The sequence below is a fragment of the Enhydra lutris genome, unplaced genomic scaffold, assembly GCF_002288905.1.
Source record: "Enhydra lutris kenyoni isolate GAN:26980312 unplaced genomic scaffold, ASM228890v2 scaffoldscaffold76, whole genome shotgun sequence".
Taxonomy (NCBI): Eukaryota; Metazoa; Chordata; class Mammalia; order Carnivora; family Mustelidae; genus Enhydra; species Enhydra lutris.
This window is the reverse complement of record NW_019154160.1, coordinates 6276811-6287388: the sequence shown is the minus strand read 5'-3', so window position 1 is coordinate 6287388 and position 10578 is coordinate 6276811.

Genomic DNA, 10578 nt, shown 5'->3' with positions numbered 1-10578 from the left:
TGTGTGTGTGTGTGTGTGTGTGTGTGTGGTGTACATGTGTAGGTGGGACAGGGTTGGGCTAGAAGACGGAGGTAAGGAGGACGCTTTCTTCAGCCCTAGAAACTAAACCGTCCTCATTCATTAAATGTTTAATGTGCATGTGCACGCCAAGCATTGCGTAAGCACTGGGGATTTAGAAATGAAAGCCAGAATCCCTAGACTCATTTTGCTTTCAATTAATTAGACCACTGTAGCTTCTTGGAACGTTTGTGGTGTTCATTTGTTTGTTTTTAATTTATATCTTAATTGTTTTACTTCAGGAGACACATTCATTCTGCTTTTCTGGAATCAACAGATCACTTAGGAGTTCTGCTTCTGAAAGATCATTTAAAGGGTCATTCCTTTGACCAGTAATCATTTATGATATGCCACCTGAATGCCCAATGTGCAGTAGACTGTCCACAGCCCGTAGGCTAAGTGTAGTAGACAGCAAACGGGAGACATCATCTATACCTTCCAGAAACTACAAAAAGTCTTAGTAGTCCAGAGGAGAGCCCATTGGCTTAGCCTGGCTGTTTGCTTTCTGGGACCAATGTGTGTTCCCAATGCTTCCTTTCCTCTCTGTCTGAATAGCTGTCAAGTCTCTATCCCTTCCACTCCTTCCCTGAGGGAGGGAAGCTCTGACAGAAACCCTGGGGAAGGAACCCGGCTGGGGGCCAATTTCCTCCGGGCCTCGGTCACTTTGCTCTGCTCAGTTTTGCTGATGCTGCACATCAGGCGTGGGTCTGGCCCAGGGCCTAATCTCAGGTCAAATGTTTGGCACCGGTTCAGTTCCCAAAGGCTCTTGGAGTGAAAATCATGTGATAAATGGGACCAATCATCATGGAAACGTTTTTCTCCCTAGGGAAGCTTGTGGAGACTCAGGAAGGGGCAGGAACAGTGCGATTCAGCACGACATCTGGGTTTCCACCCAGAGAAGCATTTTTAGCTGGATAACTGTAGTATTCGTCTAGAGTCACTGCCTTGAAAAAACAGCTTGTCAGATTCTGGACCACCTCCCGGCAAAGCGTGGCCTTCACAGAGCCCAGCGAGATCAGACACCTGGCAAAGGAAGGGCAGCGGGACGCAGGTGTGTCTGTCGGTGATTACACGGTGACGGTTCTAGAATGCCTTTCCCTCGGCTGTGTAGACGGGGAGCTGCGTGGTGCTCCATGTAGGTACCGGGTACCAGGCCCCAGTAGAGCCCTCACCCCACACTGTGAGGGTACAATGGAGGCAGGCTTCAGCCTCGCAAACACCCAAGTCCCTCACAAATGCAGTGTCAACTGTGTGCATGCCATCGAGGGAGGAGGCCCTTTTCCGAAGCTCTGAGGAGGGAGGGACAGAAATTAGAAGTCTTGGAGCCCAGGAAGTTGAGAAGATAGGCCGCCGCTCTACCTCTCTATCAGTTTAACTCTTTGTTGGTGTATGAACTCATGGACTGGGGTCAGACACTTTGTAGACACTGAGGGAAACAAAAATGGGTACGAAAATGCCAGTCCTCTAGCTCAGCACTTTCAAACGTCATTTAAATCATAATCTACAGTAAAATGTAAAAAAATGTATTGTACCTTGTGATCTAGTACACACACACACACACACACACACACAGGAGAGATAAAAGTTCTACAAAATGAGTGAACCCATACCATGCATGATACATGCTGGTATGTTCTGTTCTGTTCTCTTCTTTTACTACTGATCACAGCCCACTCCATGGATTTCATGATTGACGAAAAGGCCAGGAGGAGAAGTTTGAAGAGCGCTAGAGCCCACAGTTTAATGGGAGAACCAAGCGAATGAACATTCATGATTGCAAAGTCTCCAGCAGAGGTGTCGGAGCTGGGCCCCAGGACAGGGCTCAGAGGAGGCAAACAGGTGACCCAGGGCATCTGAAGAACCACAACAAAGGAGGCGGGGCTGAATCCAGAAAGCAGGTTGGAGATGCCACATGAGGACCCCGTTTGTATCCCGATGGGGAAGATGGCGTGAAAAGGTGCCTGCGTGTCTTTTCTCCTGAGTTTATGGAATGCCGTGTGCTTCTCTGGTCCCCGAAGTTTCAGCATTGGGTCTCCCATGGAAGGTTTGTGATTTGGGCTCCATTTAGACAAAGTGAGCTAGTATCCCAAATATCATTTTATACACACACACACACACACACACACACACATAATCATATTCTACATATTGAGCTATATTGCATAGATGGTCCACACTGGACATTGTGAAGGGTATCACGGTGTATTAAATGGTGTATTATTACAGGGTATGCTGTGGGATAAGCACATTGAAGACTGATACTCTTGTATCAGTGATATGTGATAACACGATATGATGACCCGGTGAGCTGCCTTAGGGCAAAGCAGCGATTTTTACCTCTTTCTGGATTCAGACACGTGACCCCCACAAAAGATGGCTCCTCGCATGCTCTTCTCTCACTTTGTAAATTAAGTCCATATCTATGCACAAGGCCTGGTGGTGTTTCCTGGTGGTGGGTACAAGGCAAAACATACCACCAACTGCAAACACAAACACGGCTGTTCCAGACGAGAAGAAAATGCCGAGGGCACGGCAAAGGGTTCATGTCACCGGGAAGGTGCTACAAGGAGCCGACCTGGGGTTGGACCCCGTAGGTGTGACTGACCTTACGGGGGAGAGGGGTGATCCCGGGGAAGCCACCCAGAGACAGACGTCTTCTCCCCTCAGGACAACATCTAACACAGGCCACACACGTCCTTTCCAACCTCTGAAAGCTCTTTCTGTTTTACTCCCAAACATGCCATTGCTTCTCTCCCTTTCTCACTTCGTTATTTAAAAAAGAAGGAAGGAGCTGTTCTGGGACGGACAGTAAAGAGAATGCTGGAGAAGTTGGTGCTTGGCTCCGGCTTCTAAAAGTAAGTTGAGAAGAAAGTCCTACGGTCCTTACCCGCAGCCGGCAGTGGGAGCCGACCCCTGAACAGCTACCACGAAATCTCCTTGAAAGAGGCCGGCAGTGTCGACGTCACTGTCCCCAGGTGACTGGTGAGGAAGTGCCAGCTCAGGAAGCCACCCTCACGGGCTGCCAGCTGTCCGCACCCACACCAAGGGCAAGTTGCACCCCTGTGTGCCCACGAGCACGCACTAACTGGTGTATATTCTACAGAGAGAATTGATTTGAAGGTTCGCATTCTCAAAAAATCGCCCAAACAGCCACATCCCGCTGGTGCGACAAAAATAATACATTCGATGTAATATATTTTCAATCCAAATAAAAGCCACCCTTTTTTCTCCTCTGCTCTCTTAAATGATCTGCTTTAGCCAGGGTCCCCGCAGGGAGGGATGGGCCTCTCTTATGAAGCAGGGGGGAGGTGCTACCGCCGGCAAGGCCAAGGCAGCAGGTGGAGACGACAGGGAGCTGTCCCTGAATGGTCAAGGCCCCGAGGGCAGGTGAGCCCCACCTCCATTACAACCCTCCTGGCCTCCAGGATCCAGCCGCACTGAGAAGGGGCAGGAGACCTGAGGGCCAGGGGGAATCAAAGCAAAGAGAGGCTGGAAGCTTCCACAGGTCTGGGGTGAACCACACTCCCCACAGAGGGTGGGGAGGGGTTGCTGAGTGACTGGAGAGGAGAAGGAGGCTGCCTTGGGTCCTATCTGGGGATGAGAGAGGCTTCTGTGAGTAAGCCTGGAAAAGCAGAGAAGGTGGGGGACTTAGGTTCCTGGGGACTCAGCACTCAGGTTAGAGTGTGCTAGTGCTGGAACCCCCCGGGGCCTGCAGGAGAGCCTTCACGAGTTTGGAATTCAGACAAAGAGAGGACTAACCAGCGTCTACAGTCTCCACTATCACCGGGGGCCATGGGTGATGGGGCTCAGGAGAAAAGTTACCAAGGGCCAGCGCTGAGGTCATAGTTTACACCTGGAGAGGGGTGTCTCTGCCCAGGACAGGCAGCACAGGGGTGTGTGGTGACAGCAGGAGGAGGATCCGGGGACCATAGGCAGGTGAGACAGTGCTGCTGAGGTATGGTCTGTGGCTCACCGGCTTCAAACTCCCAGGCCCCACCTCAGCCTCAGACTTGGAATAGGAATCTGCATTTTAAACTGGTTTCTCAGAAGCTTGCGGTCAGCCTGGAGACCTGCAGATAAGAGGGGTAGAAAGAGGAGGAGGAACCCATGAAGGAGACAGAGAGAATGCTGCTCGGTCATCAGTGGTCCTTACCTAAGCCCCCCAAAGGGACATTCCCCCTCCAAAGGGATATCCTGTCTCACAGTGCCCACCTGCTCCGACAACACTTGGGGTTTGGTTGGGGGACAAACTGTGGGTCCTGCCTGGCAGACGGTCAGAATGTCCCCCATCAGCTCTGTGGTCAAGCCGTGCCCCATGGCAACAAAACTGAGTCTTTGCCCGGCATTGGCAGCTCCCTGGGAATCAGAATTCTGAAGGAAACGCAAAACAGTGGCCTCCTTACTTTAGGGACGGAGGGCTTGTGAGAGACTGAGCTTATGGCTCCTTCCAGAAATGTAATGAGCACAATATTGCAATTAGTCAAGGTCTGCATGTCCCCCAGCCGGCCTGGCTGCCTGCAGTCCTTTAATTAAGCTGGAGTGCTGAGCCCCCCAGGTGCTCCCACAGAGCGGCCCCAGAGGAACTCATTTGCCCTGGGCCGTTAACCCCAGACGGCGGTAGTTCTCTGGGAAATGGCCTTAATGGGAATCTGCGGCCGAGATAAGGAGGGTCTGTGCCTTTGACTTTTGACACTCAGCTCCGCCTGAGTCGGAGGACGGCTGGTCTTGAGTCAAATGGCCATTGGTAGAGTAGGGAGCAGAAAGACGGCGAGTAAGAGAACTTCTTACACCACCGAACCAGTTCTTCCTGTTTCCAGAAACCACTGGGCCCTCATACCCACCAGCCCACAGATACACACCGGCACATGTGCTCACACACACACAGACACACACACACACACACACACAGCTTCTGGAGGCCCACGCCATAGACATTGTCTTCTAGTGCATGAAGGATGGGACCTGTTGCTCCATTGGCCGCCTCCCCGACTGAATTCTGCTGGCCTGGATTTGTGATCATTCGGTCTGGCCGTGAGCTCTGTCCGGCTGCTAGTTGCCTTTACATTCCTCGTGAAGAGAGTGTTAAAAATCTAATTCGTAGTCCGCACAAAATTGGGGGCAAATTAAATTTATTAGACCAAGCTCCCTGTTTCATACCACTGGTGTTTGCTACAACTCACAAGTCGATCTACATTCTTCTATCCATGCCCCCTCTCATGCCTCCTGACAAATGTTTTCTAAACATCAATCTGGTTACTTTCCTTTGAACGGAACAAAATGGCGTTTCTAAAAAAAAAAAAAAGAAAGAAAGAAAGAAAGAAAGAAAGAACTGCATGGCGGACTTGACTAACGCAGGTGATCACCCCCTCCCCAGCTTGTCCTGACCAGTGGGAGTACTGCCCCCACTCCTGGACAACTTCTCATGGCAGTCTCGGGCTGGGGGTGCCATGGAGGAGCTGTGTCGAGTGGGCCAGCATGGCTAAGTGCTTGAGGTTGCAGCGCGCCCCTGTGGTCCAGCCAAGAAGGGGGTGGGCTTCCTGCACGGGGCTCAGCTGAGGGCAGAACCCCTCTCTGCAGCCACACTTGCCCCCACGGAAGAGCAGGATGTCAGCTGAGCCTTCCTCAAGCAGGCAAGATGGAGATACAGGTGACTCTTGAACAACACAGGCTTGAACTGCGCTGGTCCACTAATATGTAAATTTCTTTTCCCAATAAATACATTACAGTACTGTAAATGTATTTTCTCTTCCTTATGATTTTCTTAATAACATTCTTTCTCCAGCTTACTTTATTGTAAGAATACAATATACAATACGTATAACCTATAATCGGTTGTTTATATTACTGGTCATTCTTCTGGTCAAGGATAGTTAAGTGAGGACTCAAGAGTTATATGTAGATTTTCCACTGGGTGGGGGTTGGCACCCCTAATCCCTGCGTGACCAAGGGCCAATTGTAGTTATATAATATAAACTGATTCAAAGGCCAAAAATGTGGCAGGCCCTGTAGTCATATAAAGATGACTGTGACTGGAGCGCCTGGGTGGCTCAGTCAATTAAGCGTCTGCCTTTGGCTCAGGTCATGATCTCAGGGTCCTGGGATTGAGCCCCTCACTGGGCTCTCTGCTCAGTGGGGAGTCTGCTTCTCCTTCTGCCCCTCTCCCTGCTCATGCTTGTGTACTCTTTTTTCTCTCTCCCTTCTCTCTCTGAAATAAATTTTTAAAAATTAGGAAAAAAAAAAAGATAAGTGTTACTGACAGTAGAGAGACAGATGGACACACCATACAGAGACAGAGGTCTCAGAAATAGCCGCAGGTGACTGCCCAGCATCGTGGAGAGAGTCCCAGGAAACAAAGAAGGCAGAGAATTTTCTAGCCAGGACAGGAGTCAGCAAACTCTTGCTGGAAAGGGGCAGATAGTAAATGTTTTTGGCCGTGGGGGCCACACCATCTTTGTCTCAACTCCGGTGTTGTAGCATGAGGTTGTCCATAGGAGTGGGACTGTGTGCCAATAAAACTTTATTCATAAAAATTTGTACGTGGTTGCATCTATTGTCAGGAAACTTTAAAGGTAAATTACTGTTACCAGCCTTCTTTCTTTTTCTGATGGTGTTCATCTACTGGAATATTTTTTATGATATCATTATTAATAACCATTTTTCTCTTTTAGAAAATTATGAAAGAAATACATGGTCATTATAAAATGATTACAAAATAGAGGTAAGAAAAAGGTGGAATTGCTGGGCTCCTCTTCACCCTGTGTCTTCCTTCACTCACAAACGTCCCTCGCTCTCCCACGGCCAACCACAAGGAGGGTTGTTCAACCAGGTAGAGAAGGAGGGAGAGCATGGTGACCTCAGCTGATCACTCACGAGCTGTTGACCCCTAAGTGTGGATTGAGCCTCACCCACGGGCTGATGTGTGTCTCTACACAGGAGGGCTCCCAGGTCTCTGCTGAAATCCAGTGTCACCTGCCTCCTGCAGGAGGGACCTTCCTGCCTGAGCCTGCCCTGATGACCTCGGGATCCTTGTGAGGTGAGCTGTTCTCCAAATGATGGGAATTCCTCCTGAGGCGAGCTGACATCTGAGAGTAAACCTGGTCTCCTCCATTTACCCCGCCTCACAGAGTCAACAAGCACTTCTTGGGCTTCTACCGTGTGGCACTGTGGTCAACAAGAAAGTCCCAGGGAGCTTTTGTGAGAACAAAAGGAAGGTTAATTTATAAGCTAATAAACACTCTAAAAATAGTCATTTAAATTTCAGGTAGTGATGCCTGCAAATAATAAACTGCAAAGTGTCTGGCAGAAGCGTGGACGTGGAGAGGTTCTTGGTCCCTTGGGTGGTCAGGAAAACTGTCCCTGAGGAGGTGATATGAGCACGCTGGCCCCAGGGACACTGGAGCAGAGCGTTCCAGGCAGAAAAAAAGAGCCAACGTGAATGTTCTGGGGAAGGGTTGGGATCATGAATGTCCTGGGGAAGGGCTGGGATCCGGGGCTCAAAAAGGGACAGGAAGAAGCCCCTCGGGCTGGAGCAAATAGACTGATCCAGAAAGATAACAGATAGAGTCAAGGAGGGAGGTGGGGCGTTTGGACTCTGGTGAGGCCTTAGGTTTTTAATCAGGAGCTATGGGAAGCCAGGGAAGTTATACAATCTGACTTACGTTTTTGAAACCTGGCTCCCGTTGTGTTTGGAGAGCCGGTTAGAAGGGAAGAGAGGAGACACAAGGAGGGGCAGCAGCAGGGGCCGGTGCTGAAAGCGCGGACTCCTGGCCCTGACCCCTGCCCAGAAGGGGAGCCACAGCCCCGCCAGGCCAGGCCTGAGCAGGCTGAGGGAGGATGAGCTTCAGAAATGCACTCTCTGCCGAGCTGGAGAGAGGAGGGTGAGCTTGGCCAGGCTAGGGCAGAAGCCAACATGGTTTCCAGGTTGGGAACAGCCCAGGGGCCGTCAGCACCCGCAGGGTAGACTACTCCACTTCAGTGGAGTCAGGAGCTCTGGCAAGAGCACTTTTATTTATTTATTTAAATAGAATTTATTTATTTGAGAGGTAGAGGGGGAGGAGCAAGGCAGAGGGAGAGGGAGAAGCAGACTTCCCACTGAGCGGAGAGCCCGACGTGGGGCACGATCCCAGGACTTCGAGATCATGACCTGAGCAGAAGGCAGGTGCCCCGACGAGAAGACTTTTTAACCGGTCTCAACTGGACACCATCAATGTGCCAGTCCCAGGCCGGCCCCATTTGCATCCTGGCCTGCAGTGATGGCCTGGGATGACCTGAGCCTTCCCCTCCTCCTGCCGAGGTACAGCCTGACCGGGCCACCTGCTGGCCCCAGATTCTCCGGTCAAGAGAATCAAATGCGCGAGGTCTTCACGACCTTCAGCCCTGCTGATTCAGGCCAGGCAGGACCTGACACACCCACGGATAAACACGAGGTGGGCAGGTTTAGGGGCTCTCCACTGAGCATTTGGGTTCCCGCATGACCCTCACAGGCCCAGCCGCCTTTTTGGAAAGATGCCAGGGGCACTCTTAGCAGATCAGGCATTAGCGGCGACACTGCAGTCTTACTGCACTGCGTTTGCAAAATAAGCAAAGTTTCTAGAGCTCTCTGTCTTCTGTGTGTGTGTGTTTTTAATCAACTGGCTGCCGTTGCAAAAGCATCCAGTTCGAGTTGTAAAATGAGGACGGGCCTCTTCATGAGCAGTTCTCCTCAGCTGTGACCCGAGTCTGCTCCTGGGACATCCTCAGAGGCCCGCTCCGGGGTCCACTGTTTTGATGAAAGAGGAGGCTGGGGGTGGGCTGGCCGATGTCATCTGCACGGGACCCCCTCCCCGCCCCACCCCGCCCAGTCCTGAGGGTCCGAGCTGCCCATACACACTAGAGGCCAAGGCTGTGGTCGTGGTAACGCAGGGTGCCTTGTTTGTCAGGTGCCCCGGACACGGAACGTGGGTGGGGGCACCGGGCCAGGGGCTCCCAGCAGTTGGGCCTGCAGATGAGCAGGAAGCTGGAGTTGGGCCTGCCGGTCTGCCAGCTCCTTTCTTATGGGCAGGCTTGCCCTTTCTCCACATTTGGCTCCTACTCTGGGTTTATGGGCCACATGGCAGGAAGTTCACAATTGCCGTGCTGACAGAAACCAGAAAAAAGGCTGTTTTTCCAGAGGCGTAGCCTGAACAAGCCTGACAAGAGGCCGGAGGGCGGAGGGAAGGGCCCCTTATGGGACCATGGCCGTGCAGACACTGGGACTCCCTGCTCAAGGAAGTTACGGATCATAAATTCAAAGAACTCCAGAGCTGGAAAGAATTAGAAAAATCACATGCAATGTCTTCATCTGGTTAGGAAGAAGACCCAGGAAAGTGAGGCAACTTTCTCAGAAGAGCGACAAAGGCAGGACTAGAACCAATTTCCTGATTCCTCAGGGCCAGGACAAGGACACAGAGCCCTGTTTCTCTCCTCCTGTGAAAACTCCCACGCCTCCTGGGCAGGACTTCACAGACCTCCCTAGGCCGTGGCACTCAGTATAAAGATTAGGTTTGCACAACCACCTGTGATAAAGGGTAAGGCTGCTCGCAGGAGCAGGCAACCTGCTTGGGGACTCTGGCCTCCTCCATCAGGCTTCAGCGTACCCACCACGGAGTTCTGTGCACATGTGCACGTTTAGGAGCATGTGCATGCACGTGCATGTGTGTGTGCATGTGTGTGTGCACGTGTGTGTGTGTGTGGCGGGGGCGGTATCCAAATGTGCCTATGTGATTAGGAGACCGGTTTCTGCAGATCTTCTGCCTTAGTCTTGGAGTGGTTTCTAAGAAAGAATCCATTATTTTTAAAATTAAAAAAAAATTTAATTTCATTTTTACTTCATTAACATACTTGTTTCATAACATATTTGTTTCTGGTGTAGAAGTCAGTGATTCATGACTTAAATGCAACACCCAGTGCTCATCACAGCGAGTGCCCTCCTTAATGCCCATCACCCATCCAGTCCTTCCCCCACCCGCCTGCCTCCATCAACCCTCAGTTTGTACTCTATTGTCAAGAGTCTCTTACGGTTTGTTTCCGTCTCTCTTTTTTTCTCCCCCTTCCCATATGTGCATCTGTTTTGTTTCTTAAATTCCATATATGAGTGAAGTCATATGGTATTTGTCTTTCTCTGACTATTTCACTTAGGATAATATACTCTAGCTCTGTCCACATCCTTGCAAATGGCCAGATTTCATTCTTTTTGATGGATGAGTAATAGTCCATGGGATATATACATCACATCCTCTTTATCTTTCATTAGTTGAGGGACATGTGGTCTCTCTCCATAGTTTGGTTATTGTTGATAATGTGGCTATAAACATCAGGGTGCATGTATCCCTTTGAAACTGTATTTTTGTATCCTTTGGGTAAATACCTAGGAGTGCAATTGCTGGATAATAGGGTAGTTCTATTTTTATTTTTGTTAAAAGATTTTATTTATTTATTTGACAGAGAGAGAGAGGGAGAGATCACGAGTAGGCAGAGCCACAGGCAGAGAGAGAGAGAGAGAGA